Source organism: Phyllobates terribilis, unplaced genomic scaffold (assembly GCF_046119375.1).
Source record: "Phyllobates terribilis strain yellow unplaced genomic scaffold, ASM4611937v1 Scaffold_34__1_contigs__length_13252353, whole genome shotgun sequence".
Classification (NCBI taxonomy): domain Eukaryota; kingdom Metazoa; phylum Chordata; class Amphibia; order Anura; family Dendrobatidae; genus Phyllobates; species Phyllobates terribilis.
Window position 1 is genome coordinate 4,756,919 of NW_027362794.1, and position 24,279 is coordinate 4,781,197.

General features: G+C 43.3%; 3 non-coding genes and 1 pseudogene across 3 annotated transcripts; all 4 read left to right on the forward strand.

Moving 5' to 3' along the window:
* The first annotated feature begins 4,821 nt into the window (after positions 1–4,821).
* LOC141182020 (U2 spliceosomal RNA) lies at positions 4,822–5,011 on the forward strand. The gene has a single exon (XR_012257516.1). It is a non-coding gene; the product is annotated as a U2 spliceosomal RNA (small nuclear RNA).
* Positions 5,012–6,120: 1,109 nt separating this feature from the next.
* On the forward strand, positions 6,121–6,311 carry LOC141181184 (U2 spliceosomal RNA). The gene has a single exon (XR_012256785.1). It is a non-coding gene; the product is annotated as a U2 spliceosomal RNA (small nuclear RNA).
* Positions 6,312–13,128: 6,817 nt separating this feature from the next.
* LOC141182002 (U2 spliceosomal RNA) lies at positions 13,129–13,301 on the forward strand (annotated as a pseudogene).
* Positions 13,302–19,365: 6,064 nt separating this feature from the next.
* LOC141182045 (U2 spliceosomal RNA) lies at positions 19,366–19,565 on the forward strand. Its single transcript, XR_012257536.1, has one exon. It is a non-coding gene; the product is annotated as a U2 spliceosomal RNA (small nuclear RNA).
* The last annotated feature ends 4,714 nt before the right edge of the window (positions 19,566–24,279 follow it).

Below are 24,279 nucleotides of genomic sequence, written 5' to 3' on the forward strand. Positions count from 1 at the left end.
ACGCTCACATATTCATCGGGTGATGCCCGGATGCGGAACACCGTGAGGATTGAAGTTGGAGCAGGATCGAGGACAGAGAAGAACTTGGACTACATCTGCCATAGGATTCTGCTTGGAGTTCTGGAGTTTCGGCGGGAAGACATATTCTGCTTCCAGGACAATGAGTACAAGGGGACTTACACCATCACCTTCAAGAGCCAGGGATGCTGTCACCAACTCGTACAAAAGGTAAATGAGAAAAACTACTTAGATGAATTGGATGGACTAACCTTTTGTCTCTTGTATGCCTATGACGAGATCCCTATCGTGGTGCATTTCCCGAACCCCTTTGTGGAGGCTGCAGACATCTCGACCTACCTTATCCGTTATTGTGATGATCTGAGATACCTGGGCACTGTGAAGAACGCGGTAGGCTTCTGGTGCGGCAAGAGGAGGTACATGGCCCGTCTAAAGAGGGACCCAAGCGGAGTGGGAGGAATGCTACACCCTCCCTCAACATTTGTGATCGGTAAGAGCAGAGGCTACTTATTTTACCCTGGAATGCCGGTATGTTGCAGGAACTGTGGACAAATGGGTCATACCCAAACGTCCTGCACGGGCAGGAAAGTAGACCGCTGCAATAATTGCAGCTGTTACGGACATTTAATGAAGGACTGTCCCGCTGGGAGGAAATGCAATCTTTGTGGTGAGGTGGGGCACATGTTCCGAGGATGCCCCAACAGGACCAGGACCAGGACTTACGCAGAAGCTGCATCTTCTGCAGCTGAGCCGATGCGCCCGCCGGTCTTCACTGGCGGGCCGGCGTCGGAGGGCGGTTCGAAGGGCGAGAAGGCTGGGATGGAGCAGGGAGCCGGAGGCCCCTCTGGGGCGGCCCCTGCATCGAAGTCCCTTAACGATGGGCGGACCTCGCATGGACCGGAGCGGAGGGGTCCTCCTTCTGGGAGGGTATCCTCCGTGTCGATGGTTCCCGATACCGATCCTGTTGGGCTGGAGGGTGGTGCCCCTGTGCGGTTGGCTACAGGGGACCACGCAGCGATGGCCTCAGGATCTTCCAGGGCGATTAGCCAGCCAGATGAGGGGGCTTTGCTTCTAGGTGGCGAACATCAGGGAATCTGTGTTGGTGATCTCATCCTGATGGACCAGTCTCTCCCCCTGGAGGAGGTGGAGGAAGAGGAGGACTGCACCAGTGACCTAGTGGAGTCTGCCCCGAAAAAGAGACGGAATGTCGAAGCCCCAGCGTCTCCTGGAATGTGGCTGGGAACCGTGACCTACGAGGGGGCAACCGCCGGCTCACAGAATATCGAGTCATTTGGGTCCTCTAGCCCGGATGTCCTGGAGCAATTTGGCATACAGGGCTTTGAGTCAGGTGTCCTCATGGAAGATCCACCACCCTGACCTATGAATGCCCACATTAAGACTTGTCTCACTGAATGTGAGGTCATTAAAGAGCCCAGTTCGTAGGGCTGCTCTATTTAAGTACTTAGAAACCACTGACTTTGACATATGTTTATTACAGGAATGCGGGATACAACATGCACTAAATTATAATGACATCAAGACAGATTGGAGACTGGGGCCCTCCATCTGGTCTGGCTCCAATGACAACAAGTCAGCGGGGGTGGGCTTCCTCTGTCGTGGGAGAAATATTGCTATAAATACTGTCACAGAAATAGTACCAGGCAGAGTGGTTTTAGTGCATTTTAAATTTAATGGTTTTACCCTACGTGTAATGAATGTTTATGCTTCCCCTGATAAGCAAGAGAGAATTAATTTATTTGGGATATTGCCATTGTACTGTACTGGGTCATCTCCCCTGATCGTAGGGGGTGATTTTAATTGTCTTTGTGCTAGTGAACAACGAGCGGGGGGTGACCCTTTACGCAAATTGGATAAGTCATGTCATCTATTGAAAGATTTTATAACTGATTTTAAATTATGCGATGCGTGGAGGTCACTCCTGCCGACGGACCCTGGTTATACGTGGTCCGGAAGAGGGGTGTCCTCCAGGATCGATTTTATTTTCCTATCAGATGATTTTAACCCTGTAAAATGTGTTTTAACATCAAATATATTTTCTGACCATAAGGGCTTGGAGGTGCACCTAGAATACCGGGATGAACAGAGGGTCAACAGGGGCCTCTGGCGTCTAAGTACTTACTTGCTGGAGGACCCTCTGATTCGACAAGACTTTGGTAAAGCCTATCAAGCCTGGCGGCGACAAAAACCTTCTGATACCCCTATGGTAACCTGGTGGGAAAATTTGAAAAAAAAAGTCAGAATGTTTTTTATAAAAGCAGGGAGACGTAAAGCTAGAGAGAAAAAAAGATGTTTTAGTGATCTTAACACCAAACTACAAACACTTTTTAAATTCAAAGAGCTAGGGGTGGAGGTGGGAGATGATATTGCTGGCCTAAAAACTGAAATTCAGAACTGCATAGACACAAAGGGGAAAGAGATTATTTTTAACTCTAGAGTGCAGCACTTGGAGGAGGGGGAGAAGTGCTCTCGCTTCTTCTTCAAAAAAGTCATGGATAAAAGAGAAGTGATCACAAATCTAGAGGGTGAAACATCTATGCAGGGAATGTTGAATGCTACTTTTAACTTTTATAAGCATCTTTTTAGTAAAAAGTGTATAGATGAGTCCTTTTTATCTGATGCTCTTAATGATCTCGATTTTAAGTTAAATTTTACAGACCAGGAGTTTTTAGAACGCGATATTGTTTTAGAGGAATTATTTTATGTTTTTAAAAGTTTCTCTAAGGGTAAAGCACCTGGGTGTGACGGACTACCTGTAGAGTTTTATCTTACTTTTTGGGACATTTTAAAAGAGGACCTTTTTATGCTTTTTAAAGAAGTTTTTATTTGTGAACAGTTGCCATTTTCGTGGAGGAGAGGAGTGGTGTCTTTGATATATAAAAAAGGTGATCGCAGTGCTCTAGCGAATTGGAGACCCATAACTCTCCTAAACGTCGATTACAAGGTACTTGCTAAGGTGGTTGCAAACCGGCTCAGGAATGTCATTGCCAAACTAATCCAGCCTGAGCAGGTTTGTAGTGTACCAGGCAGAAGTATTTCAGAGGTTTTAAACGTATTAAGGGATGTAATTTGGTATTCCAGAGACCGGGGTCAAAATGTAGCTCTTTTAGCCCTAGATTTTGAAAAAGCTTTCGATAGAGTCTCTCATAGATTTCTTTTTAGAGTTTTAAAAAGAATGGGTATCCCTAATATGCTTTTAAATTGTATTAAGATTTTATATAAAAATTGTTTTAGTCAAATTTCTCTTAATGGCTTTTTAACAGACGGAGTTCCCCTTGAGTCCGGAGTGAAGCAGGGATGCCCCTTGTCGCCCATCCTGTTCATCTGCGCCATGGAGCCCCTGCTGAGCGCAATAAGGAAAGACAAAGTGATTAGAGGGGTTCCTGTTCCTGGCGGAGGTGGCAGTGATGTGAGAGTCTTTGGCTACATGGATGACGTGACGGTTGTGTGCGTGGACCCTGCTTCCCTCCGGAGGGCGGTGTTGCGCATTGAATTTTTTTCCCAGGCATCCGGGTTTAAACTTAATTTAAATAAATCTGAATGTCTGACTTTGGGATCCTGGGACACCGCCCAACTCCCGCAGCTCACTATAAAACGAGACAATGTAAAAATTCTTGGAGTTGTTTTTAACGAGGAGAATGTGGGAACTCAAAGCTGGGAGAATGTCATAGAAAAAATGTCAAAGAAAATATCATTTTGGGGTTTGAGGTCCCTAACAATGGAGGGGAAAATTTTAATTATAAAATCAGTGTTGTTACCCCTCATACTGTATATAGCTATGGTGTACCCCCCCTCTGATGTTTTAATTAAAAAAATGACTAGGATGATCTTTATGTTTTTATGGAACTCCAAAATGGAAAAATTAAGGCGAGAAATAATGAGGAAGAATAAAATGAACGGCGGAAGGGATGTCCCCGACTTACATATTTATTTGTATTTAAATTATTTCTGCTTTTGTTTCAAACATTTTAATGGTAATAGTGCGCTAAGTTATTTTTTAAAATATACTTGTGGGATGATTTTTAAAAGATGGTTTAAGTTGTCGTTGAATTCCCCTGTTTTACTATGCCCCCCCAAACACCAAGCAATCTTAGAAAAGACTGTTCGATTTTATAGCCTTGGTGATTTTAAAATGGACATTTTTAAAGACCGCAAGAAGCTTTTATCTTTTCTGAGGAGGAATGAAGATGTGACCCCCATAGTAAATTTCTCAGAAGAGACGTCGAAGCAAGTTTGGAAGAATGTCTTCGGAAAATTTTTAGCAAATGGACATAAGGACATCGCATGGATGGTGGTCCACCAGTGCCTCCCCACCAGAGAGTTTCAACACAGGAGAGGCCTGGTGGCCAGAGCCAAATGCCCCAGAGACTCATGTGTTAATGACGAAACCACCTTGCACCTTATGTGGAATTGCCCGTTTGCACAGGAACTTTGGCACAAAGTTGGGATTCTTTTAAAATGGACTTGCGGTTTAAGAGATTTTAACCATGAATATGTTTTATATGGCCTTTTTAAATGTCCGACCCCTCAACAGTATTGTATATGTTGGTGTATGATTAACTGTTTTAAAGACGCCCTTTGGAAGGCACGCAATATTTTACTTTTTAAACGTGATGCTATTTCTGTGAAGGATTGTCTTAAAATTGCTTTTAGTCAGATGTATATTTATTACTTGAGGGATGTCAAATGTATTGGGAGGAGGGATGCTAATCGTATATGGGGTTTTTATGGGTGGAATTCTGTGTTTTATTAATGTATTTGTGTTGCTGTTTTTGATTGTAAACCATCTTTTACGCACATAATAAAATATGTTGAAACCTGATCTGTTCTTATCAGTTTAATATCTGATACGTCCCCTATCTGGGGACCATATATTAAATGGATTTTTAGAACAGGGAGATGGAAAAAGAGCTTGCTCTGTCCACTCCACGCATTGACCTGGTATTGCAGTATCTCCAGGACCGGTGCACCCCTTCTTTAATGCAGTTTCTAAAATCAGAAAGAATTGAATTCAATGTTTTTTGTTCATTTTGCTTGTTTGTCGGATTTTGGGATGGACTCTTTGGCTTCGCTTTTCTTCTCCTCATTGGATTTTTCATGTTCAAAGTTGCAGAAGCCAGATGACAAGCTCATTTTGGTTCAACTTCAGCAACTGTGCATTGCATTGCCATGTAATGTAACGCAATGCTATCTATCTAGCTCTCCTTCTTTACTTCCTTTTGGATAAACAGACATATTAGGCAAGCATTTTGGAGCTTTCACCTAAATAACTACAGGTGGTGAGATAAGCTGCACAATATAATTGACCTTTCAGTATATTGTTGCACACACACCATCTATTTAGCAAATGCCCTTGTTATCAACAGCAGCCTTTTAAACTCACCTGAGCTAACAGGTATGTGCGCTGGTTACTCTGCTGCGCTTAAAATTTCTTTTTTGGTTTGCTACAATGCCTTTTCTGAAACGTTGTCTCCCTCTGCTGGAACACTGACTTCTTTCATTTAATGGCTGCAGACTATAAAAGAGAACCCAACCCAAAAAGTTGGGTTGATTAGTCTGTGGCATTCTGTTAAACTGTTGCTTATGGCGGTCTCTGTGAGCTTCTCAGTGACATTCAGCCAGCCAGGTATCCTGCCTGCAGTAGATGGAATGTGGCAATGGAACGCTGGCTGCGCGTGTCATAATAGGCTCTGAGCCTTTATATACCTGCGCACAGCAGCAGCCACCTTCAGTCTGCTGCTGGACAGCCAGCAGCAGCAGGAGAGGTAAGTAATCAGCAGCCCTCCTGCTAAGGGTAGACAGCTGCTCGTTCCACCCCACCCCCCGCCTTAATTGGTTCTCCTCCCTTCCAACGGTGTTGAGGCGGGTGGGAACAGCAGGGGGTGAGGGTGCTGTGTTTAAAGAGGTGGAGTTATGCAGATCTAAAACGCGTGGATTGCAGCAGCAGCAAGCCGAAAAGTGCAGGCATGTAAGGGATCTAGAGGTTGACAACATGTCTTCTTAACGGGAGTCCAGGAGCTCATCTCCACAAATGGACTTTTCAGGATCCTTAGGTGGCTCCGTAGTTCGAAACCAATTCTGGTTATCGCTTCTCGGCCTTTTGGCTAAGATCAAGTGTAGTATCTGTTCTTATCAGTTTAATATCTGATACGTCCCCTATCTGGGGACCATATATTAAATGGATTTTTAGAACAGGGAGATGGAAAAAGAGCTTGCTCTGTCCACTCCACGCATTGACCTGGTATTGCAGTATCTCCAGGACCGGTGCACCCCTTCTTTAATGCAGTTTCTAAAATCAGAAAGAATTGAATTCAATGTTTTTTGTTCATTTTGCTTGTTTGTCGGATTTTGGGATGGACTCTTTGGCTTCGCTTTTCTTCTCCTCATTGGATTTTTCATGTTCAAAGTTGCAGAAGCCAGATGACAAGCTCATTTTGGTTCAACTTCAGCAACTGTGCATTGCATTGCCATGTAATGTAACGCAATGCTATCTATCTAGCTCTCCCTCTGTACTTCCTTTTGGATAAACAGACATATTAGGCAAGCATTTTGGAGCTTTCACCTAAATAACTACAGGTGGTGAGATAAGCTGCACAATATAATTGACCTTTCAGTATATTGTTGCACACATACCATCTATTTAGCAAATGCCCTTGTTATCAACAGCAGCCTTTTAAACTCACCTGAGCTAACAGGTATGTGCGCTGGTTACTCTGCTGCGCTTATAATTTCTTTTTTGGTTTGCTACAATGCCTTTTCTGAAACGTTGTCTCCCTCTGCTGGAACACTGACTTCTTTCATTTAATGCCTGCAGACTATAAAAGAGAACCCAACCCAAAAAGTTGGGTTGATTAGTCTGTGGCATTCTGTTAAACTGTTGCTTATGGCGGTCTCTGTGAGCTTCTCAGTGACATTCAGCCAGCCAGGTATCCTGCCTGCAGTAGATGGAATGTGGCAATGGAACGCTGGCTGCGCGTGTCATAATAGGCTCTGAGCCTTTATATACCTGCGCACAGCAGCAGCCACCTTCAGTCTGCTGCTGGACAGCCAGCAGCAGCAGGAGAGGTAAGTAATCAGCAGCCCTCCTGCTAAGGGTAGACAGCTGCTCGTTCCACCCCACCCCCCGCCTTAATTGGTTCTCCTCCCTTCCAACGGTGTTGAGGCGGGTGGGAACAGCAGGGGGTGAGGGTGCTGTGTTTAAAGAGGTGGAGTTATGCAGATCTAAAACGCGTGGATTGCAGCAGCAGCAAGCCGAAAAGTGCAGGCATGTAAGGGATCTAGAGGTTGACAACATGTCTTCTTAACGGGAGTCCAGGAGCTCATCTCCACAAACGGACTTTTCAGGATCCTTAGGTGGCTCCGTAGTTCGAAACCAATTCTGGTTATCGCTTCTCGGCCTTTTGGCTGAGATCAGGTGCAGTGATCTAACGGTTGCTGCCTTGGTCTTGGCTGAGAGGCGCCCGGGGTACCCGGCTCCTTGGCCTGGGGGGATCGTCTCACCTTTTGGTGGGACTTCACCCCCCTGCTGCTATTAGGGAGCTGGCTTAGTCCCCGGGCAACAAGTTGCGATCCCCAGGCGAAAGGCCGAGCCCGTAGTGACGGTAAGCCTTTGCCACTTTGTTGAGATGCCTTGTTCATTTCAATTTTCCACTGGCTCCGGCCAGATCAGGAACTCGGTGCGTATCGAGGTTCCAGCAAGCCACGTCGGATATGACAACCCCCGTGAGTTCTATGTACAGATTTTGAGAGATCTGTTGAACGTGAAAGATCATGATGTTTACTGCCTGCAGGAGAAGGGGCAGAGTACATATATTCTCACGTTCTCGACCAAGGTTGCCTGCCAGCACTTTTACGAATGCGTTAAGGGCCACCGTAACAGCAAGCTGTTGGACGGAGTGATTTTTACGGGTCTCTATGGCGGAGTTGACGTTCCCCTTGTGGTATACATGTTTAACCCCCATGTGTCCACAGATGATATTGAGCTTTTTCTGAGCAGATATTGTACATCTGTCAGATTTACGGGGAACGTCAAAGGTCGGAGCGGTTTCTGGAATGGGAAACGACGCTTTATGGTACGCTTCAGACTTGACCCTGGGGGTGTAGAAGGCCTTATGCACCCCCCCTCCACAGTGGTGCTGGGAAAAGACCATGGCTACCTCTTCTATGATGGACAACCATTCAGGTGTCGTAGGTGTGATGACCTTGGTCACATGCAGAGCGATTGTAAGAACGAGCGGATGAGTCAGTGCCACAATTGTGGACAATGGGGTCATGCCTCAAAGGACTGTAAGAACAGTAAGACCTGCAGTGGGTGCGGAATGTCTACTCACCTGTTCAGTAATTGTCCGATGCGGACAAGGTCTCGTGGTGGCTCTCGGGCGCCTGCGGCTAGTTCCGCAGGAGTTCCTGCTGATGCCAGCAGGGTCAGCCCGGGTGACCCCAGAAAAAGCTTTGTGGACATTACTAAAGGTCAAAAACAGTCTGACTCAGTCGATGCTCAGTCGGTACCTTTGCGGAAAAACCCGGCCTCTGTAGCCGAGGTCACGCCTTTGCCTACTCCTGCAGGGGTCCAGGTTTCACCTGGTGGGGAGATGGCACCTTCTCAGAGCGGAAATGAGAGGGAACCAAAAAAGAGGCGAAAATCTGGAGCTGTTGGTACCAATCCAGATGTCCATTCAGATGCCCCTGCTGATGCCAGCACAGATGTTGGACCAGATGTCTGCCCTGATGCCAGTCCAGACGGATGCCCTGATGCCAATCCAGATGGATGCCCTGATGCCAATCCAGACGGATGTCCTGATGCCAACCCAGACAGATGCCCTGATGCCAGTCCAGATGGATGTCCTGATGCCAGTCCAGATGGATGTCCTGATGCCAGTCCAGATGGATGTCCTGGAACCATTCCTGATGGATGTCCTGTTGCCTGCCTGGATGATAGAGGTCGTGCAGTGGTTGGTGAACCTGTTGCTGGTCCTGGTGGTCATCCTGCTCCGGAGATGATGTCCCTTGGTGCTCCTGGAGGGTCTGCGGGTATTCCACCTGCTGCAGTGCCTGGTGAGGATCGGATGGATTCGGAGGATCGGATGGATCTCAGCGCCAGTGGTAAGAGAAGTCGTGAAGAGGCGCAGGAGGAGCATAACCTGCCTCAGATGTCCCGTAAAGTCTTTCTATCTAGTGCTGCAAAAATTCTCAGCCCAGAGGGGACTAACTTAATTGAGGATTTCACGGACTCAGATGAAACGGACAGTTTACGAACTGTGTCATCCCTTCCTTCACCTTCTCTGTCACAAATTATTGATTCAGATTCAGAGTATAATGAATCAATAAAAAACACCTAACATGGCAGAAATCCGTGTTGCCTCACTAAATGTGAGAAGCCTAAAGAGCCCTGTTAGACGGGCTGCTTTGTTTGCTTGGTTAATGACTCTGAACTTTGACATTTTTTTCCTGCAAGAATGCGGTATTGATCACGATTTGTCATACCCCAACTTAAAAATGGACTGGTCAGCAGGACCCTCTATTTGGTCAGGGTCCAATGAAAATAAAGCTGCCGGGGTTGGGATTTTATTCAAATGTCAAAATGTTAATGTTTTATCCATCACTGAAATAGTTCCAGGTCGTGCCTTATCAACTCATGTTATTTTAAATGGTTTTACCTGTCGTCTTATTAATGTTTATGCATCCCCAGAGAAAAATGAGCGTGCTTCCCTTTTTAATGTCATCCCTTTGTTTTTATCAGGTCCGTCCCCTGTGATAGTGGGAGGGGATTTTAACTGTGTCATGTTGGGGGAGGGGAGGAGTGGAGGTGATACTACTGGAAGAACAGACAAAACATCCAGTCTGTTAAAACATTTGACAACGGACCTCAAATTATTATATGCTTGGAGAAAGTCCTACCCTACTGACCCTGGGCATACATGGAGGGGTAGAGGGATGTCATCTCGTATTGATTTTATTTTTTCCTCTTCTGATGTTTTTAAACCTAGGAATGCTGGTCTAATAGAAAATATTTTTTCTGATCATGTTTTACTATACAATGTATTGCAAACTCCACAGGAAGCAAAAGTTGGAAAAGGTATGTGGAAATTGAATGTGCTCTTATTAGAAGACGAACTGGTAAGGGCGGAGTTTTATGCAAAGTATGAGAGTTGGAGAAGACGGAAACACCCAAATCAGAGTATGTTGGGGTGGTGGGAGTGTGTTAAAACCCGTATTAAAGAATTTTTTATTAAAATTGGTAAAAGGAAGGCACGTGAAAAAAGGAAATGCTTTAAAGATTTTAATGTCAGGATGCAGACTCTCCATAAGCTTAAGGGGTGGGGAGTGCCTGGTGTGGATGGTGAGATTGCCAAGATCCAGACAGAAATCCAAAAATTCCTGGAACAAAAGGGTAAAGAAATTATATTTAATGCCCGTGTGAAATATTTGGAAGAGGGTGAGACCTGCTCAAGGTTTTTCTTTAAAAAAATGAGTGACAAAAAACAAGTGATTACTGAGCTAGAAGGACAATCTTCCACTGAGGGCATTTTAGAGCATACTGCTAATTTTTATAGAGATCTTTTTAGTATTAAAAATGTTGATGAACCTGCTTTTACAGAGAATCTTAATGTTTTATCCCAGTTTTTAAATAAAGATGACCAGATTTTTTTAGCTAAAGAACTTTTACCCAGTGAAATTGAAGAGACCCTTAAGAGTTTTAATAAAGGTAAGGCTCCTGGATCAGATGGCCTTCCTATTGAATTTTATCTTTGCTTTTGGGATCTAATTAAGGAGGATTTTATACAAGTAGTTTGTGAAGCCTCTAAGGCTGATTTATTACCATATTCATGGCGTAAAAGTATGATTACATTAATTTTTAAGAAAGGTGATAAATCAAAGTTGGAGAATTGGAGGCCTATTTCACTATTAAATACAGACTACAAGATTTTAGCTAAAGTTGTTGCTGGTCGTCTTAAAGCAGTTATTAAAAATGTAATTCATCCAGATCAGGTGTGTGGTGTCCCCGGGAGATCAATCTGGGAGCATCTAAACCTAATTCGTGATCTTATCTGGTTTCAAAAAGATAGAAAACAGCCACTAGCTATTTTATCTTTGGATTTTATGAAAGCGTTTGATAGGGTCTCCCACTTTTATCTTTTTAAAGTTATGGGAAAGATGGGGTTCCCTGATTCTTTTATTCAGAAAATTGCGCTTTTATACAAACAGTCATCTGCCCGGATTTTAGTCAATGGTTTTTTAACTAGAGAGGTGGAGCTTCTTTCCGGTGTTAAACAAGGTTGCCCCATGTCCCCACTTTTATTTGTCTGCTCCATTGAGCCACTGTTGTGCCTGCTGCGTCGGGACAAGATGGTTAGGGGCATTTTTATTCCGGGTGGGGGTGGACAACAAGTTAAAGCCATTGGATATATGGATGACATATCTGTATATGGCACTAGCTCAGCATCTATTAACAGAGCAATTCTAATTACTGAAATTTTTAGTGCTGGGTCTGGGTTTAAGTTGAATATAAATAAATGTGACTGTATGATTATGGGTCAATGGGAGTCAGATCCGCCTAGGGTTCCCACACAAACAGTAGGAATCAAGATCCTGGGTGTCTTGTTTAATCCTGCTAATGATGGTATTGAAAACTGGGATTTGGTTTTGAATAAATTAAATCAGAAGATCTCTTTATGGCAAACTCGAAAACTAACAATGGAGGGCAAGATTCTTGTAATTAAAATGGTTTTGCTTCCTATCATTTTGTATGCCGCTATGGTTTTTCCCCCTAATTCTCTATCTTAAAAGACTTATGAAGCCCATGTTTTATTTTCTGTGGGGATCCAAAATGGAGAAATTGAGGAGGGAGGTGGTATGTAAAAGCAAGAAAAATGGGGGTAAAGGGTTCCCTGATTTAAAATTGTTTTTATTTATCAAGTTTTTTGTATTTTGTTGCAAAAGCTTGAATAATGTTGGGGCTTTCTCTTGTTTTCTTAGATATACAACTGGGTTTCTTTTCCGAAAGTTGAACTTCAGTATGACTGTTAATTGTCATTTTCTCTTATCTCCCCCTAAGCATTACAAGATCTTGGAGAAGGTCATTTCAGAATATGATCTAACCCAAGTTGATCGTCAGCTTTTATTTGATCAACGTAAGTTAACAGTTATTTGTAAGGGACATGAGGAGATGGAGGATGTGTCTAATTTTTCCATCTCCAGGTGCCGCCTGGTGTGGAACAACGTGGCCTGTCCTGCACTTAGCAACTCACAAAAGGATTTAGCTTGGCAGGTTGTTCACCAATGTCTCCCTACGAGAGCTTTTCAGCATCATAGGGGGCTGGTGGCTAGTGCTAGATGTCCCAGAGAAAGATGCGCCCCAAACGAGTCAGTGTTTCATTTACTGTGGAATTGCCCCTACGCACAAGAGCTATGGCAGACGGTGGGCACCCTCCTAAAATGGATATGTGGTATACAAACCCTTAATTGTGACATTATAATATATGGGATAATTAATTGCCCAACCATGAAACAAGCACGAGTCGCATGGCTTATAATAAACTGCTTAAAAGAAGCTTTATGGAAAGTGCGCAATATATTATTGTTTAAACGTGAATTTATTCCTGTCAAAGATTGTATTGGGCTTGCTCTTTGTGAAATGTTTACATACTATCTGAGAGATTGTAAAAAGATGGGAATCAATGAAGCAAAAAAGCTATGGTGTTTGCAAATTTGGAATATGTATTTATTTATGTAAATTATATGCAAAACTGTGTTTTATGCTTTTTATGCTTTTAAGTGCATTTTAATTCTGACTCTGTATTAGTTTTATGTCATATTTTATTCCAGTATTTGTGATTTGTTTCAAATATTGTATCGGATATGTTCTTTGTGAAAAGTTTTCATACTACCTGATTGTAAAAAGATAAAGTTAAAAAGCTATGGTGTTTGCATTTGACATATGTATTTATTTATGCAAATTATATGCAAAACTGTGTTTTATGCTTTTTATGCTTTTATGCGCTTTTTAAATCTGACCTTGTATTTGTTTTATGTCATATTTTATTCAAGTCTTTGTGATTTGTTTGTAATTTATGATGTATGTCTGATTTAAATAAAGCTTGTTTGAAAACGGATCTGTTCTTATCAGTTTAATATCTGATACGTCCCCTATCTGGGGACCATATATTAAATGGATTTTTAGAACAGGGAGATGGAAAAAGAGCTTGCTCTGTCCACTCCACGCATTGACCTGGTATTGCAGTATCTCCAGGACCGGTGCACCCCTTCTTTAATGCAGTTTCTAAAATCAGAAAGAATTGAATTCAATGTTTTTTGTTCATTTTGCTTGTTTGTCGGATTTTGGGATGGACTCTTTGGCTTCGCTTTTCTTCTCCTCATTGGATTTTTCATGTTAAAAGTTGCAGAAGCCAGATGACAAGCTCATTTTGGTTCAACTTCAGCAACTGTGCATTGCATTGCCATGTAATGTAATGCAATGCTATCTATCTAGCTCTCCCTCTATACTTCCTTTTGGATAAACAGACATATTAGGCAAGCATTTTGGAGCTTTCACCTAAATAACTACAGGTGGTGAGATAAGCTGCACAATATAATTGACCTTTCAGTATATTGTTGCACACACACCATCTATTTAGCAAATGCCCTTGTTATCAACAGCAGCCTTTTAAACTCACCTGAGCTAACAGGTATGTGCGCTGGTTACTCTGCTGCGCTTAAAATTTCTTTTTTGGTTTGCTACAATGCCTTTTCTGAAACGTTGTCTCCCTCTGCTGGAACACTGACTTCTTTCATTTAATGCCTGCAGACTATAAAAGAGAACCCAACCCAAAAAGTTGGGTTGATTAGTCTGTGGCATTCTGTTAAACTGTTGCTTATGGCGGTCTCTGTGAGCTTCTCAGTGACATTCAGCCAGCCAGGTATCCTGCCTGCAGTAGATGGAATGTGGCAATGGAACGCTGGCTGCGCGTGTCATAATAGGCTCTGAGCCTTTATATACCTGCGCACAGCAGCAGCCACCTTCAGTCTGCTGCTGGACAGCCAGCAGCAGCAGGAGAGGTAAGTAATCAGCAGCCCTCCTGCTAAGGGTAGACAGCTGCTCGTTCCACCCCACCCCCCGCCTTAATTGGTTCTCCTCCCTTCCAACGGTGTTGAGGCGGGTGGGAACAGCAGGGGGTGAGGGTGCTGTGTTTAAAGAGGTGGAGTTATGCAGATCTAAAACGCGTGGATTGCAGCAGCAGCAAGCCGAAAAGTGCAGGCATGTAAGGGATCTAGAGGTTGACAACATGTCTTCTTAACGGGAGTCCAGGAGCTCATCTCCACAAATGGACTTTTCAGGATCCTTAGGTGGCTCCGTAGTTCGAAACCAATTCTGGTTATCGCTTCTCGGCCTTTTGGCAAGATCAGTGGTGGTTTTCTGCTGCTGGTGTTGTTTGGAGGGCAGTTGTGACTGGGGTTCCCCCTTGTGGGGCCCTAGTGTGCGATTGAGCGGCGATTGTGTTTATCTGCTGTAAAAATGGTGGAGAAAACACGTGGATTAGAGGACTCGGTCCGTCTGAAGGTGGCTGCAGGTCATGAAGGAGAAATCGGTTTGGACCAAGTTTGCGTTGATGTCTTGAAGAACATTAATGGCTTGAAGGTAACGGATGTATTGGCACTGCAGGATTTTCAGAAACAAGGAATTTATGATATCACTTTTGTTTCTTTGAGTATTTGCCAGAGAGTCTACATGGAGTTGGTACGAATGAAGGAAGAAAAGGAATTGAAATGCCTAGAGTTTATTGCACTGGAACCTCTGTTCCAGCAGACATATAAGTATGTGGTTGTGCACATGTATAACCCTAAAGTTCCGGATGAGACTGTTTCCAATTTTTTAGCTCGGTATTGTAGTGAGGTTAAATTTTTGGGAAGAATGAAGAACAAATACAATTATCTAAATGGCAAGAGGAGATATGTTGTAAAACTGAGACCGGATGATAGAGCTATTGGGGGTGCCAAGAGCATTCCTGCACAGTTTTCTATCGGAGGAGAAAGGGGATTTTGTTTTTATAATGGACAGATGGAATATTGTAGGAAGTGTCATGAGTTTGGACATGTTCAGAAAGATTGTTCAGTGCAAGGTGATGTTTGTAGAGGTTGTGGGAAATCTGGGCATGTGGCAAGTGGTTGCCCAATGAATAAGGTGTGTGATTTGTGTGGACATGCAGATCACCTTGCAAGGAAATGTAGATTGTGGGCTCAGATTCCTAGGTCACAGGTGGACGCTGAAGAGAGGCAGAAGAAGACTCGGCAGGAAAGTGGGGAGGAGGGCGAAGGCTCAGACTCAGAGGGGGAAAGCCAAATACAAGATGGTGGTAGGGGAAGAGACCATGCGGTGCCCAAGATGGAGGAAAAGGGGCGGAGCCAGAAGAAAGTTGGTTTGAGGGAGGGGCTGGAAGTAATAAACAAAGTAGCTGATGTGCATGGCCCGGGTGATGGGATGGATTTGTCTAATATGGCGGAGTCAGTGAATCCTGTTTTGGGAAGAGATGGGGGTGAGGAAATGGAGGTTTTGGAGGAGGAGGATTCTGATTCGGATGGAACTATAACCCCTCAGCAGCGTGATAGGGTTAACAGTGATTGGAGTGAAAATGAGGAGGAAGATGATGGCAAGGAGGAGAGTTATGCCTCCGTGATTAAAAGAAGTAAGGTGGAGGGGTGTTGGTCTGGGGGGCAGGAAGATCCAGTCTCCCTAAGACCAGGTTATTCTAACAGGGACTCGAGTTCTGAGTCGCCTGATATACGTAGAAAAGTGGGTGGCAGGAGTGGGTTTTCTCCTGGTTCATGATGGATCGGGTATGGTGGAGATTTTTTCCTGTTGTTATGATGGCGTTGTGTGTTGCTTCTCTGAATGTACGAGGGATTGGTTCTGCTTGTAGGAGAGCAGGGATACTGGAGTACATTGAGAGTGTGAATGCAGATATTGTCTGTCTGCAGGAATGTGTAATTAAATCTGCCCCGCATGAGAGTGAGTGGAATAAGGGGCAATCTTTTTGGTCCCCATGCTCAGAAAACAGGAATGAAGGGGTGGGCATTTTACTGTGTAATTCCAGTCTAAAGGTTTTAGAGTTTAAAGTAATCATACCTGGGAGATGTTTGTTTTTATTAGTGGATTTTTTAGGTCAACGGGTACGGGTTTTTAATGTTTATGCCCCTGCTGATAAACAAGCAAGAGTTGGGTTTTTGGAGTCTCTAAAGTTGTTTTTACCAGGCAGAGACTTCACTATAGTGGCTGGAGATTTTAATTGTGTCAGATCCGCAAAAGATCGTAAGAGCTCTACGGAAGGTAGGACTGATGTTACGTCTAATATTTTAAATCAGATTGTGCAGGATTTACGCTACACGGATGCTGGTCTGATGGTTGGGCCAAGTGATAAGTTCACATACATATCAGATAGTGGACGTAGTGTTTCCCGAATTGACTATGTTTTTATGTCTGAAGGGATTAAGGTGGCCAAGTGCAATCACGTGATGACGACTTTTTCTGACCACAAGATGATAGTGGTAGATCTGTGTATAGCTGAGTCCCTGGCTTTTGGAAAGGGACTCTGGAAGCTGAACGTAAGCCTGCTGGAAGAGGAGAGTGTTAAGGTTGGTTTTAATAAAGTGTTTTTGTCTTGTGTGTCTGAACAGCACCTTTTTAAAGATTTGCTAGAGTGGTGGGACTGGGCTAAGGAGAAATTTGCATGTTATTTTAAAGGGGTGTGTTTTAGGAGAGCGAAAGCCAAAAGGGATCATGATGCTGCTGTTATTTCAAAATTGGAAGTACTCCATAAGTTTAAGAGAGCGGGGATGGAGGTGGATAAAGAGATTGCAGATTTGAAGGACGAACTGAAGAAGATACTTATTGAAAAAGGGAAGACTATTATGTTTAAGGCAAAAATAAAGCACATGGAGGAAAATGAGCAATGTTCGAGATACTTTTTTAAAAAATGTTTTAAACCTAAAGGGGTTTTTAAGTCTGTTTTTTCTCCTGCAGGGGAGGTATCTGGGGATGAGATGATTGGCAGTATTCTTTCCTTTTATGAAACACTCTTCTCTAACGATAGTAGAGCCAGTGATGCGGAAATTAATGATTATTGCAAAGTATTAACTAATAATATTCCTGAGGAGAAAATTGGGTTTTTAAGTGAGGAGGTTGGGAAAGATGAAATTAGACGGGCAGTGGATGGCTTGGCGAAAGGCAAGACGCCAGGCTGTGATGGTCTTCCTGCTGAATTTTATGTTAGATTTTGGGATATTATAGGTGTGGAGTTTTCCCGGGTGGTGCAATATGGTTTTACTCATGGGATTTTATCGGTTTCTATGCGTAAGGGGATTGTTACGCTGATTCATAAGAAAGGGGACATGAGGGATATTAAAAATTGGAGGCCCATAACATTGTTAAACAGTGATTACAAAATTATTTCTAAAATTGTGGCTGGTAGACTGGCAGATGTGATAGGTGATATGGTGGGGGAGTATCAGGCATGTGCAGTGCCTGGTAGGAAAATTTCAGATAATTTGCTGCTTCTAAGAGACTTAATTTATCAGGCTAATTTGAATAAGAATGCTCTTTTGTTACAGTCGGTGGACCTGGAGAAAGCCTTTGATAAAATATCACATAGATTTTTGTTCTCTGCTTTAAGTCACCTTGGTGTTCCGGATAAATTATTGATGGTCATTAAGAGTTTTTATTGTGGGGTCAGTAGCCAGATTTTAGTTAATGGGCATGTGAGTTCCAGTTTTAATATTTTATCGGGAGTTAGGCAGGGTTGTCCCCTGTCACCAATTCTTTTTATCTGTGTGGTGGAGGCCCTTTTAAAAAGTGTGCAAGTTGACAAGTGTGTGGCTGGTGTTTTTATTCCTGGGGGATCCGGGGGTCCAGTCAAGTCTTTAAGTTATATGGATGATATTGTTTTTACTTGTGGTTCACAGGCGGATCTCAGTAGAGTGAATTTGCACGTAAGGATTTTTTGTTGTGTGGCTGGTATGGCGGTGAATTGGGGAAAGTGCCAGCTTTGTAACTTTGGGAGGCAGGTTGAGGTTAACGTGGCAGGAGTGGAGAGTAGGGAGGAAATTGAGGTTCTTGGTGTCATCTTTGAGAAGGAACTGAAAGGGAAAAGCAGCCTGAAGATTCTAGAAGACAAAATGGATCAGAAGTTGAACTTTTGGAAACTAAGGAACCTGTCGCTGAGAGGGAAAGTGCTGGTAATCAAGTCTGTGATTCTCCCGCTTCTGCTGTACACTGCTTTGATTTTCCCACCTGCTGTGCTTTGGACAAAGAGAGTGACAAGGAAACTGTTTGTGTTTTTTTGGGGATCCAAAATGGAGAAACTAAGAAGAGGAATGGTTATGTGTTCTGTGGAAAATGGGGGTTGTGATTTTCCTAACATTGACTTATTTTTAAGAATGCATTATTTTTTGAACATTTATAAATTATCCCAGTGCAATAACAGGACTGCGGACATGTGCAAATATTTAGCAGGACGGCTTTTCCAGAAATGGAGCTGGTGTGAGAAGGATTTAAGAAAACCAGTTTCGTTTGTGATACCGTTTTTTTATGTGGTGCTTAGGTCCTTCTATGATCAAAATGGGATAAGCTCCATGGTTAGACCGGACAAAAAACTGATTGTCTCAGGTATTAAGAAGAAGGAGATGTTATGTGATGTGCCGTTTTGTAATAATGCACAGTCTGGACAGGTGTGGAAGCTTTTTTTCATGCGTGGAATCAGCAACAGACAGAAGGATGTAACCTGGATGGCGTTGCATGGATGCTTGCCAACAAGGGCTTTTTTGAATGACCGGGGGATAAAGGTTCAAGAACTATGTCCTAGGGAAGGTTGCAATAAGGTGGAAACAATACAGCATATTTTTTGGGACTGTTTTTTTGCTAAAAAAGTTTTTACCTTGTTGTCACGTATGTTTGTTGCTTTAGTTGGTTTTCATTGTTTCGATTTTGAAAGGATTTTAATAGGTCAAGATTTTAAGTACTCGCAAAGGAAGCGGGCAAGCTGGATTATTTTTGTCATATATAAAGAGGTTTTATGGGACGTTCGGAATTTGGTGATTTTTAAAAAGATTGTTTTTTCCCCCATGGAATGCAGAAAGATTTTTCTTGCTAGACTGTTTTATGCCTATTTATTGGATAAAAAGAAGTATGGTGAGACAGCAGCAGAAGCACTCTGGAACTTTTCACATTGGACTTCTTACAGTAAGTAACAGTTAATTGCAGGGTTGTGTTTTTTGGGATTTTGTTTTTGTTTTTCCGAATGATGATTTGAGAACCCGTTATGTGAATATGCGCTATGATGCATAAATTAATGTGGGTCTTAATCTGAGGAAAAAAAAAAAAAAAAAAATCTGTTCTTATCAGTTTAATATCTGATACGTCCCCTATCTGGGGACCATATATTAAATGGATTTTTAGAACAGGGAGATGGAAAAAGAGCTTGCTCTGTCCACTCCACGCATTGACCTGGTATTGCAGTATCTCCAGGACCGGTGCACCCCTTCTTTAATGCAGTTTCTAAAATCAGAAAGAATTGAATTCAATGTTTTTTGTTCATTTTGCTTGTTTGTCGGATTTTGGGATGGACTCTTTGGCTTCGCTTTTCTTCTCCTCATTGGATTTTTCATGTTCAAAGTTGCAGAAGCCAGATGACAAGCTCATTTTGGTTCAACTTCAGCAACTGTGCATTGCATTGCCATGTAATGTAACGCAATGCTATCTATCTAGCTCTCCCTCTGTACTTCCTTTTGGATAAACAGACATATTAGGCAAGCATTTTGGAGCTTTCACCTAAATAACTACAGGTGGTGAGATAAGCTGCACAATATAATTGACCTTTCAGTATATTGTTGCACACACACCATCTATTTAGCAAATGCCCTTGTTATCAACAGCAGCCTTTTAAACTCACCTGAGCTAACAGGTATGTGCGCTGGTTACTCTGCTGCGCTTAAAATTTCTTTTTTGGTTTGCTACAATGCCTTTTCTGAAACGTTGTCTCCCTCTGCTGGAACACTGACTTCTTTCATTTAATGCCTGCAGACTATAAAAGAGAACCCAACCCAAAAAGTTGGGTTGATTAGTCTGTGGCATTCTGTTAAACTGTTGCTTATGGCGGTCTCTGTGAGCTTCTCAGTGACATTCAGCCAGCCAGGTATCCTGCCTGCAGTAGATGGAATGTGGCAATGGAACGCTGGCTGCGCGTGTCATAATAGGCTCTGAGCCTTTATATACCTGCGCACAGCAGCAGCCACCTTCAGTCTGCTGCTGGACAGCCAGCAGCAGCAGGAGAGGTAAGTAATCAGCAGCCCTCCTGCTAAGGGTAGACAGCTGCTCGTTCCACCCCACCCCCCGCCTTAATTGGTTCTCCTCCCTTCCAACGGTGTTGAGGCGGGTGGGAACAGCAGGGGGTGAGGGTGCTGTGTTTAAAGAGGTGGAGTTATGCAGATCTAAAACGCGTGGATTGCAGCAGCAGCAAGCCGAAAAGTGCAGGCATGTAAGGGATCTAGAGGTTGACAACATGTCTTCTTAACGGGAGTCCAGGAGCTCATCTCCACAAATGGACTTTTCAGGATCCTTAGGTGGCTCCGTAGTTCGAAACCAATTCTGGTTATCGCTTCTCGGCCTTTTGGCTCAGACCTAGTGTTTGGACAAGAGGTTCCTTGTGTACTAGCCCTCGGCCTTCCAGCATCGCCACTTCGGTGGCTTAAGCTGGATGCTGCTATAGGGGGAGACTGAGGAGGAAACGAGAAGGCGATTCCTGAAGCGACCATGGGTGTCAAGCTTCGCTTTGCTGGGACCGGGGATCCCCAGGTCAAGAATGCTTTCCGTATCGAGGTCTCTGAGGAGAAGAAGGACCATTTCTCGTTGTCATACCTGGTCAACGCCATTTTCTATGAAATCCTAAAGATCCAGAAGTCGGAGATCATCTGTTTGCAGGAGTTCAGAAGGGAGCATAGGTACGTCTTGGTGCTTTCTTCTATGGCGGCTTGCCAAAACCTTTTCAAAACTCTTCAAATCCTTTCAGAGCACCCTCAGCTGGATGGACTTATCTTCACTGTACTCTACTCTAAGGGGGATATCCCGGTGGTAGTATTCATGCACAACCCCTTTATCTCCCGGGATGATATCACTGCATTCCTGAGAAGACACTGCATTTTTGTGCAATTCTCCCATAAAATCTTAAATGGAGAAGGGCTGTGGACTGGGAAGTATAAATACTTTGTGAGGTTTGGGATAGACCCTCATGGTCCTGGAGGTATTCACTATCCTCCCCTGAACTTTACAATTGGAAGAGACTCTGGATATCTGTTTTTTCCCGAGGCGCCATTGTTCTGCAGGAGATGCAACATGTTCGGGCATATCCAGGATTTCTGCAAGCAATTGCCAAACTGTAGAAAGTGCAACAAGTACGGTCATCTGGCGAAGGATTGTTCCAACCCGGTGGTATGTGATGCCTGCGGGGAGGAAGGACATGTGATTCGGGATTGTAAGGCTAAAGTCAAGCCTAGGTCCTTCTCCGAAGTGACCAAAGGTAAGCCTACTGTCCCTGCTGTTACCCCACAGGTGACTACTGCAGAGATCAATGAGGAGACAGAGCCCCCTGAGGTTGAAGATCTGGTGGGTGAGGCCCAGAACCTGTTGGACCCTCCGGCCCCTGCTGGGCCAGGTATGGAGATCTCCGAGTTGGATGTGGACCTCCCTCATCAGTCCGAAATATGTGGTGAGGGTGACATGGATGTGTCTCTAGCTCAAACCCCTGCATTGTCCTGGGGTGCTACAGACGAAGAGGTGGCCAGGGATGGTGGCCAAGGAGACTTTACTTCTGGGAGGTCTTTTGATGATGATGATACTCCTGAACTGGCCAATAAAAAACCCAGACGAGAGTACTCACCTGCCAGCGGAGGGTGCGACAGTCCTGCAAGTGACCGCATTTACCCGCAGGATGTCTTCTCCCCTGATGCTCCTTACCTTGGCATCCCTGAGAGCATCAACACCTTTGGGGTGCTTTCCCAGTCTGATGATAATGGATGAGTATGGTGTGATCAACATTGAGTCATGTATTTCTTTTCATTAATTAATGTCTTGCCAATCTGGTTGGGATGTAGTGTCCCTAAATGTAAGGCAGATCAGATCTAAAATCAGAAGAACAACTGTTCTGGACTACCTGAAACATTTAGGTGCTGATGTTTTTTGCCTTCAGGAGTGTGGGATTCAGGATGCTCCTTGTGACAAAGACTGGCCTTACGGACAGCATATCTGGTCAGGTTCTAATCATAATAAAAATGATGGGGTGGGGATATTAGTTGGGAATAAAGAAATCTCTATTGATAGTTATATTGTGGTGGAGGTGGGCCGATGTTTAATTGCATTTTTGAGTTATAGAGGGTGGCGGGTCAGAATTATTAATTTATATTGCCCTACAGGGAAGGAAGAGCGGCTTGCTCTTCTTGAAAAATTAAGTTTTTTTCTTCCAGGGAAATCTCCCACTATTTTTGTTGGGGACGTTAATTGTGTCACAGAAGGAAAGTGTGACATAACAGGAAAGAAATTGTCCCATTTAATTTGTGATTTTTCCTTTTTAGATGCAGCAGTTGTTGTTCTTGGCATGCCACCACCGCCGACATACCATGCTGACCGTGGTGAGATTCATTCCAGAATTGATTTAATGTTATTTTCTAAAAATATGGTATGTTTGGATTTTTCTCAACAAAAGGTACCTTTTTCGGACCATGAATGTTTGAGAGGCGTGTTTTGTGTGAATGGTGACCAAGTGTATGGCGGTGGGGTATGGAAGTTGAATGCAAGGCTGTTAGAGGATGATGAGGTGATGAATGAGTTTAATGTAAAGTATGAAAGATGGAGAATGCGTAAGAAGGATTTTGTGTGTGTTCTTGACTGGTGGGACTGGGTGAAAGTGCAATTTAAAACTTTCTTCAAAAAGTGGGGCTATAGAAAAGCTGCCAGATATAGGAATAGGTTTAATGACCTTAATAGACGGATTGACTGGTTGAGAAAGTGTGTTGCAAGTGGTTTGGAGATGTCTGATCAACTTACTGAGGCTAAGAATAAATTGAAGCGTGTGTTGGATGAGAAAGGAAAGGAAATTATATATCGTACTAAAATTGAGCACCTGGAGAAAAATGAGAAGTGTACGAGGTTCTTTTTTAAAAAAATGAATGGTAGGAAGACTGATATGAATGAAGTTGTGAATGAAAGTGGAACCAACTGTATGGGTGAGGATGTGCTGAAAGAAGTGAATAGGTTTTATAGCAAGTTGTATGATGAGAAATGGATTGACTCTGGGCTTGTGTCATATGTTCTGAATGGTGTGGAGAAAAAACTTGATTCTGAGGAGCGTGATCTATTGTGTGAGGATGTAGTTCTGGATGAAGTGAAGAATGTGGTGTGGAGTGCTAAAAAGAGTAAGACTCCTGGGAAAGATGGTATACCTGTAGAGTTGTATGTGAAAGCATGGGAAGTTTTGGGAACAGATTTGACTGAGGTATGTAAGTATATGTGGGTGAATGGTAGGTTGTGTGAATCAATGAAAGAAGGAGTGGTTGTGCTTGTGTATAAAAAAGGTGAGAGGAAACGTTTGGAAAACTGGAGACCAATAACACTGCTGAATTCGGATTATAAGGTCTACAGTAAGTTACTGGCAAATCGTATGCGTGAAGTGATTGGTAGTGTTGTGGAGGAGGACCAAGTATGTGCAGTGCCTGGAAGAAGTATGAGTGATAACTTGCTATTGTTGAGAGATATGATTGGGGATTGCAAGGATAGAAAGCAGAAATGTATGACTTTAGCTATTGATTTTGAGAAGGCGTTTGACAGGGTTTCGCATGTGTTTTTGTTTAAAGTACTGGAAAGAATGGGGTTTCCTAGAGAATTTGTGAATTGTGTAAAATCATTGTATGATTGTGTGTCAAGTGAGTTCTTGGTTAATGGGTGGCTGTGTGACAAAGTGAAGATTAGGTCAGGAGTAAGGCAGGGGTGTCCTATGTCCCCCGTCTTATTTGTATGTGTAATAGAACCATTGTTATGTTTGATTAGACGGGATAAAATGATGAGAGGTTTGTTGGTGCCTGGTAGTGGTGGTAAGCATGTGAAAGTGTTAGGTTATATGGATGATGTTGTGGTTGTGAGTGAAAGTATGGCTTCTTTGAGTAGAATTAAATTGCTTTTGGATTTTTTTGTTGGTGCGTCTGGTTTTA